General features: G+C 35.9%; 1 pseudogene; it reads right to left on the bottom strand.

Annotated features, from left to right (window-relative positions):
• Positions 1-4,846: 4,846 nt before the first annotated feature.
• LOC112063876 (ubiquitin-conjugating enzyme E2 variant 1-like) lies at positions 4,847-5,318 on the bottom strand (annotated as a pseudogene).
• Between the last annotated feature and the right edge of the window lie 4,005 nt (positions 5,319-9,323).

Below are 9,323 nucleotides of genomic sequence, written 5' to 3'. Positions count from 1 at the left end.
GCTGCATCCCATAGGTTTTGGGTCATCGTGCTTTCATTATCATTCGTTTCTGGGTATTTTTTTATTTCCTCTATGATTTCCTCAGTGATCTCTTGGTTATTTAGTAGTGTATTGTTTAGCCTCCATGTGTTTGTACTTTTTACATATTTTTTCCTGTAATTGATATCTAGTCTCATAGCATTGTGGTCAGAAAAGATTCTTGATATGATTTCAATTTTCTTAAATTTACCAAGGCTTGATTTGTGACCCAAGACATCATTATTCTGGAGAATGTTCCATGAGCACTTGAGAAGAAAGTGTAATCTGATGTTTTTGGATGGAATGTCCTATAAATATCAAGTAAGTCCATCTTGTTTAATGTATCATTTAAAGCTTGTGTTTCCTGATTTATTTTCATTTTGGTTGATCTCTCCATTGGTGAAAGTGGGGTGTTAAAGACCCCTACTATGACTGTGTTACTGTCAATTTCTCATTTTATGGCCTTTAGCATCTGCCTTATGTATTGAGGTGCTCCTATGTTGGGTGCATAAATATTTACAATTTTTATATCTTCTCCTTGGGTTGATCACTTGATCATTATGTAGTGCTCTCCTTTGTCTCTTGTAATGGTCTTTATTTTAATGTCTATTTTGTCTGATACAAGAATTGCTACTCCAGCTTTCTTTTGGTTTCCATTTGCATGGAATATCTTTTTCCCTCCCCTCACTTTCAGTCTGTATGTGTCCCTAGGTCTGAAGTGGGTCTGTTGTAGACAGCATATGTATGGGTCTTGTTTTTGTATCCATTCAGCCAGTCTATGTCATTTGGTTGGAACATTTAATCCATTTACATTTAAGCTAGTTATCAATATGTATGTTCCTATACCATTTTCTTAATTGTTGTGGGTTTGTTATTGTAGGTCTTTTCCTTCTCTTATGTTTCCTGCCTAGAGAAGTTCCTTTAGCATTTGCTGTAAAGCCAGTTTGGTTGTGCTGAATTCTCTTAACTTTTGCTTGTCTGTAAAGGTTTTAATTTCTCCATCGAATCTGAATGTGATCCTTGCTGGGTAGAGTTATCTTGGTTGTAGGTTTTTCCCTTTCATCACTTTCAATATGTCCTGCCACTTCCTTCTGGCTTCCCGACTTTCTGCTGAAACATCAGCTCTTAACCTTATGGAGATTTTGTTGTATGTTATTTGTTGCTTTTCCCTCGGCCATTTTAATATTTTTTCTTTGTATTTTAATTTTTGATAGTTTGATTAATATGTGTCTTGGCGTGTTTCTCCTTGGATTTTTCCTGTATGGGACTCTCTGAACTTCCTGGACTTAACTATTTCTTTACCCATATTAGGGAAGTTTTCAACTATAATCTCTTCAAATATTTTCTCAGTCCCTTTTTTTTTTCTCTTCCTCTTCTGGGACCCCTATAATTCGAATACAGTAGTATTTATTTCCATTATTTATCTTCCAGTCATTTATCCATACTTCTGCCTCAGTTATTCTGCTATTTATTCATTCTAGAGAAATTTTTATTTCATTTATTGTGTTGTTCATCACTATTTTATCTTCCAGGTCATTTATCCATTCTTCTGCCTCAGTTATTCTGCTATTGTTTCCTTCTAGAGAATTTTAAATTCCATTTATTGTGTTGTTCAACATTGTTTGTTTGCTCTTTAGTTCTTCTAGGTCTTTGTTAAAAGTTTCTTGTATATTCTCCATTCCAGTTCCAAGATTTGGGATCATCTTTACTATCATTACTCTGAATTCTTTTTCAGGTAGACTGCCTATTTCCTCTTCATTTGTTTGCTCTGGTGGGTTTTTACCTTGCTCCTTTATCTGCTGTATATTTCTCTGTCTTTTCATTTGGCTTAACTTACTGTGTTTTGGGTCTCTGTTTTGCAGTCTACAGGTTTGCAGTTCCCATTGTTTTTGGTGTCTGCCCCCAGTGGGTAACTTGGTTCAGTGGGTTGTGTAGGCTTCCTGCTGGAGGGGGCTGGTACCTGTGTTCTGGTGGATGAGGCTGGATATTGACTTTCTGGTGGGCAGGACCACGTCCAGTTGTGTGTTTTGGGGTGTCTGTGAACTTCTTATGATTTTAGGCAGGTTCTCTTCTAATGGGTGGGTTTGTGTTCCTGTCTTGCTAGTTGTTTGGCATAGGGTGCCCTGCACTGCAGCTTGCTGGTCGTTGAGTGGACCTGGGTCTTAGCGTTGAGATGGAGATTTCTGGGAGTCATTACGACATTTGATATTACGTGGGGCCGGGAGGTCTCTGGTGGACCACTGTCCTGAACTTGGCTCTCCCACCTCAGAGGCTCAGGCCTGACACCCGGCCAGAGTACCAGGACCTGTTCTTTAGGAATTCTGGTGAATTTTGTTCTTTGTTTTCTTTCTTTCAGGTATTTTTTTTTCTTACTTATTTTCAATGAAATTTCCAAAATGAAGCAATAAGCAGGTGAATGGTCTCCAATTCAAAGCCAGGCGTTTGTCAAGCTCTTGCTAGTTCTTGTTTTCCTGGTTTCCCTGGAGGGAGAACCAGGAGGTGGTGCCGCGCTCCATCCCTACTGCTTCCCTGTGTGAACCAGTGCACACACGTCCTCTCACTGCCTTTGATTTTGGAGGGGTAGCTTGTGAACACACTTCCCAGTCTGGGGCATGTAGGGCTGTGGTGGAGACAGTCTGTGTATTTCTCACTCTGTCCCGTCTGCCCCAGATCTGCTGCTTCACCCTCTTCTGACAGCCTCAAATGCTTCCCTTCCAGTTATGAAGGGATCTTTATAGTCTTTTCTGGTGTCCAAGGTCTTCTGCTAGTTTTCAGCCAGTGTTCTGTGAGAACTGTTTCATCTATAGATGTATTCCTGATGCATCTATGGAGAGGGATGAACTCCACGTCCACCTACACCTCTGTCATCTTGAATATCTCTTGGATTATTTTATTTTGGTATATTTAGAATGCCAAAAACAAAAAGAGAAGAAAAAAAAAACTATTCCTACATTTCAAATTATTTAACTAGTATATGTTTACTAGAAGTTCAAAAGTCACCTATATGAAAAAATCATTTTCAAGTATTCATAAAATTAAACATTAAGTAGAGGATTTCTGATTTTAAGAATATGATAATAAATGATTGACAGAAATTATAAACCTGGCACAAAGCTAGTATTGTTATGATATTGTGACTTATGATAAAGAAATCTACATTTTATCTTTATCCCAGTTCCTGACTGAGAACTTCTAAAACCTTAGGAATTTCCTGAGTGATAATAGCAATAAATGTGTTTTTTGTTATTCACAAAACCCTTTCAATCACACCTGACTTTATATTAAAGAAGTGATGTTTGGAAAGTCCCTAAATGTTGGACTGGCTGCCAGGGGAACCATATGATTAGAGGGTTGCAACTTCCAGCTCAAACCCCACTGTCCCTCTTACCCACAGGGAAAAAGAGCTGGAGATTGACTTAATAACAAAATACCAATGATTTAATGAATCATGCCAATTTAATGAAGGCTCCATTAAAACCAAATGACAGGGTTCAGAGACTTCTGGGTTAGTGAACACATGGAGGGGCTAAGAGAGTGGCAGCAATTTACCAGAAAGTCAAGCCCTCCAGTTTCAGGAATCTGTCATGCATACTGGGTTCTCTCTTAATCCCTGGTGAGAATAATGACAAACAGAACATGCACTGAATTCAAGGTTCTTTTTATTCCGGTTGTCAGATTCCAAACTAGATACAAATTAATTGTAAGGATGACCAAATGAGAGACCTGTTATTTAAAACTTCATAATTTAAGAAGAATTTAAAACTTAAAAATGTAATACTTCTACAATTTTCAAAAGCAAAGGCAATTACAGGAAAATAAAATTTATTCAGAGGTATTGTTTGTGTTAACAAGTGTCTTCATGTGGTTTATCCAAGTTTAACCACCAAAGACTTTAAGAGCTGGCACATCTGAGTAACACTGGTGATGATTTTTTTTTTATTATTATATCAAAGCCCGAGCTAAAAAAAATTGTATCAGCTAATGATGACAGCAGAGAGTGACAGGGCTAAGGACCTAATACTCATTTCCCAGGGGATGATGAAGAGTAAATTAAATCCCTCATTTAGTTTTGGTTCCAAAACTGAATGAGGGAGGTCAGAGACTCTTTCCAACCTTACCTGATGGCTTCTAGTCAAAGCTAGGAAGTATCAAGAAAAGTTTTGGGTGGTGACAGTACAAAAAGGAACTTGAGGAGAAAGAAAGAAAAAGTAGCACTCCTTATTAAAGGTGTGGGAGAGACGATATGGGAAAATTCCTGGATTCCTCACCAAAGGCCAATTTCAGAGGGCAGCATAGGGAGTACAATATATACTTCCACCAAGGGTAATGGAGGACAGTGGGGAAAAGAGTATAATTGGGAAGGTAGGCATAGTTTAAGACTTAAAAAAAAAAAAAAAAAAAAGAAAACCAGGGGTACAGAGAGGAACCTTCATACACCCAACAATAGTCCCACAGGTTGTGACCTGAAACTTTAACATCTAAAAAACCACCCAACCTGGAGAGGAAAAGAGAGGAAAGAGGCAAGGGAGGCAGGAGGATGTGATGGGAGAAAACACAGAGACCCCAGGCCATATAATCAGCAGCAAAGTGATTGTGTGATGTCTCTTTTCTCAGTTGAGTTAGATATGACCCACCGGTTCTAATGGAAATCAATTTAAATCTATTTTCTTAATCCAAAAGTTCAACTAAATGGATAGTGGTTACACTTGACAGGATTACATGTTATAGCACAATTTATATATTTCAAATGAACAAAAAGTTAGTATCACTTATAGGATCTTAAGATAAATTGCTTTGAATGTGAGTTTCTTTTCTACAACTTTAAGGTCTACAAGACATATCTAGAAGATTTACTGCTGTGAAATGAAAACTGTTTAAACAGAATAGAGGGGGAGGGGTGCTTGTGTGGCTGAGGGATTTTCATATGTTCTTTCAACACTCTTAGGTGCCAAAGCTCTTATAGGACAACTTTGACGGTATAGGAATTCTGTCATTTTGCTAGCAGATATGGCTCTTGAGCTCATCACTCCATTAGAACTATTAACTCCATTCATATTATTGTTATAAATCTCACAAAGGGAAGGTGCTTCTGAGTATTTAGATCCACATTCTATTTTATACTGAATATTCAGTTTTCATAAATTTTTATTGGAGGCCAAATTAGCATCCCTGTCCATTTTGTGTCATGTGTGTCATCTTCTAGACCCCAGCTAACTGTGCCATCTCCTACTGTTTTCTGGTATTCTTTGAATTCTTCCAACAGGAGGGGCTTCTATTCTTGAACTTGTAGGGGCTGCCATCTTGCATCACTGTCCTCAAAGTCCAGCCAATCTATTTGTTTCTAGTGTATAAACTTAATAATGAGTTTGTGACCACCCAAAGCACTTAGTTTAACCCATTCCACAACTTGGATGGTACTTCTAAGATTAGCCATGTCACATTTAGATACCAGTGGTCACAAAAGAACATAACTGATATGCAGTTTTAGCAGTCGGTAAGAGGTTTTTTGGTTTCTTAATCTTTTTAAAAATTTCCTGAAGGAGAATGGCATGGGAGTCAAGTAGTGAAGTACTGGATAAACATTTGCTCTGGAATCAGATGGACTTTGACTCAAATAATGTTTGCTCCAACTACATCACTTATAATCCAAATATGTGACATATGATCTTCAGTTTCTTTACCTACAAGTTAAAATCCAGCTTGCCTAAGTTTTGCCTATTGTTTAAAAAGATAACTACAAAAATATAATGCACTAGGTTAGAATCACGACAGTAAATAAAGTTAGAATATTAAAATGATGGCAAAGGTTGGAAAGGGAACTTAAGTAACAACAAATGCTTTTGATTTCCTGCTACATAGGTTATATACATACATGGTCTATAGTTGATCATAGTGGCTGACTACTCGTGGCCCTAATGAGAGCTTTAAGGACATCCTAGACATATTATAAACAAGGAGAAATTGTGGGAAAATGAGAGATTCTTAAATAAATATTTAGAATCTCCATTTATGCCTGACCCTTTAGACATGTCTTAGAACTGTATTTTAACAAATGTGATCAGGTTCTGTGATTTGAATTTCCATAGGACTTCTTTCTGTACATGGCAAAGGCTTTTCAGAATTAAAGCTCTTGTAGATCAGGTAAAAGGAATCTTCCTTCTTTCAATAACCATTATTGTCCTCTATTACCCGTAATAATTCATTATTTTGCTATTTAATAGAGGCAAAGGCAAAGTCACATCAGAGCCAGTCTTCTTTAAGGCTTCATATCCTTCCCCTAGCCTCCAGCTGTTTGACACAAAGCGTGAAGTTCAATAAACAACAATTTAGAAAAAAAATTCTATGTATCTTTTGCCAAGTTTCCACATTATATCTCAATAACTGACTGTCAAGAAAATGTCAAACAATAAACAGACATCTTCTTCCGAGGTGAAAATTGCCAAGAGTCCTTTTATTCACCTCCTTTAACATAATAAGTCTTGCATAGATTTCTTTCTCTCTCCCACAGAAGAGATTTTGTACTTTGTCCAGGAATTTTAAGAGAATGATTATTTTCCCATGAAATGAGTCATTAAAAGGCACATAGCCATACTTAACTACATAAGTGTCAGATTTAGATTGACTATGATGAGGAATTTTACAAAGTTTTTCCTGAAGATTATTTGTACCCATAGGAAAAGAACGTTAACACTGCTAAGTGTGTTGTATAGATGAGGAAAACTTAGTTCTTGCTAGTAAAACATCAAACGTTCATGTTATTAAATGTATTGTACTTAAACTCCCTCATATATCACATTTTAAATCCCCACTGAAAATTCTGTATGGTCAATATTAAATGTTCACACATTCAAATGAATACTAACATTATTTTCTCTGATTACAACTGAACTCTTTTTCCAAAAGAAATTATATAAACCCGTGTTCCCCAATAAAAATTATTGTAGTGGGAACGTAACCGTGATAAGTAATATCCTGCATACTTTAAACTGCTTATGATGCCACATTTTCCAGAATCCCTAGAAATTAAAATAAGTACATTTTCCTATGTGTATATTGGATTTTGGCCCAAGATAACAATCATTTATTTCATTTATATTCTTTCATTTCCTGTGACCTTGATTTCAGCATGGATCTCTCACTCTCAACTTTCTACTCTGTTTAGCCATACTCTAAATTTAAAGCATAAATTTTTAGGTTATAATCAAGAATAAGAGTTAAACAATAGTTCCTACTTGGAGAGAGTAAAATAGGAACAGGGTCTCTGGGTTATATACTTCTTTATTTTTTCTTTTTTTTTTTTAAAAAAATTGAAGTATAAATATCATGGAGTAAAGCCCCATGAATCATCACAAAATGAACAAACTCAGGAAACTATCATCAAAGTCAAGAAATACAATGTGACTTGTACTAAAGAAGATATCTCTTGGCCCTTCCCAACCACTGTCTCAGTTCTCTGCACTAAAGGTAACCAATATCCTTCTGTAATGCCAAAGAATAGTTTTGAACTTTATATAAATACAATCATATGGCGTGTGTGTGTGTGTGTATGTGTGTGTGTTTTAAGACAATTTTTTTTTAGTAGTTTTAGATGCATAGTAAAACTGAAAGGAAGGTATGGATATTTCCCATATACATCCTGAATTTACATATGAATAGCCTTCTCCAACATCCTCCACCAGAGTGGTACATGTGTTATAGCTAATGAACCTATATCAACACATCGTCATCACCTGGAGTCCATAGTTTACAGTTTACTCTTGATGTAGTAAATTCTATAGGTACAGACAAATTTGTAATGATGTCCAACCCCTGGCAACTACAGAACTTTTTACCATCTCCTCAGTTTTGCCTTTTCCAGCATATCATGTAATTGAAATCATCCATTATGTAGCCTTTTCAGATTGGCTTTTTCACTTAGTAATATGCATTTAAGTTTTCTTCATGTTTTTCCATGGCTTAATAGCTCATTTGTTTTGAGTGCTGAATAATTTTCCATTATCTGGATGTAACACAGTTTATTTTTCATTCATGTACTGAAGGACATCTTCGTTGTTCCAAGTTTAGGCAATTATGAATAAAGCTTCTATAAACATCCAGGTGCAGGTTTTCATGTAGACATAAGTTTTCAGCTTCTTTGGGTAAATACCAAAGAGTGTGATTGCTAGATCATTTGGTAAGAGTGTGTTTAGTTTTGTAAGAAATCTGAAACTGTCTTCCAAAGTGGCTGTACCACTTTGTATTTCCCCCAGCAATGTAAGAGAGTTCCTATTGCTCCACATCTTCACCAGCATTTGATGTTGTCATTGTTCCAGATTTTGGCCATTCTAATATGTATGCAGTCGTGTCTCAGTGTTGTTTTAATTTGCATTTCCCTGATGACATATCATGTGGAACATGTTTTCAAATGCATTTTTGCTATTTGTAGATCTTCCTTGGTGAGATGTCTGTTAAGATCTTTGGCTCAATTCTTAACTGGATTTTCTCATAATTAAGTTCTTTGTATTTTTTGGGTAACAGTCTTTAGCAGATGTGTCTTTTGCAATATTTTCTTCTAGTCTGTGTCTTGTCTTCTTATTCTCTTGACATTGTATTTTGTAAAGCAGAGTTTTTAATTTTAATGAAGTTCAGCTTATCAAGTTTGCTCTCTCATGGACTGTGCCTTTACTGTTATATCTAAAAAGTCATAGCCACAGTCAAGGTCATCTAGATTTTCTTTTATGTTATTTTCTAGTAGTTTTAAAGTTGTGCCTTTTACATTTAGGTCTATGATCTATTTTGAAGTACTTTTGGTGAAGAGTGTAAGGTCTGTGTCTAGATTCATTTTTTTCTGCATGTGGATATACAGTTGCTCCCAAATAATTTGTTGAGAATCTCATCTTTGTTCCATTGTATTGCCTTTGCTCCTTTGTCAAAGATCTGATGACTAAATGAATATTGGTCTATTTCTGAGCTTTCTATTCAGTTACATTGATCTATTTTTTCCTCAGTACCACACTGTCTTGATTACTGTAGCTTCATAGTAAGTCTTAAAGTTGAGTAGTGTAAATCCTCCAACTTTGTTCTTCTCCTTCTGTGTTGTGTTGGCTATTCTGGTTCTTTTGCATCTCCAAATAAATTTTCGAATCAGTTTGTCCGTATTCACAAAATAACTTGTTAGGATTATTATTAGTATTTTATTGAATCAATAAATCAATTTGGGAAGAAATTACATCTTGACAATATTGTCTTTCTATCCATGAACACGAAATATTCCTCCAGTTATTTAGTTCTTTGATTTAATTCATCAGAGTTTTGTAGTTTTCCTC

This window comes from Physeter macrocephalus, chromosome 4 (assembly GCF_002837175.3).
Source record: "Physeter macrocephalus isolate SW-GA chromosome 4, ASM283717v5, whole genome shotgun sequence".
Lineage (NCBI taxonomy): Eukaryota > Metazoa > Chordata > Mammalia > Artiodactyla > Physeteridae > Physeter > Physeter macrocephalus.
The sequence above is the reverse complement of the archived record's forward strand: the minus strand, read 5'-3'. Positions and strand labels throughout refer to the sequence as shown.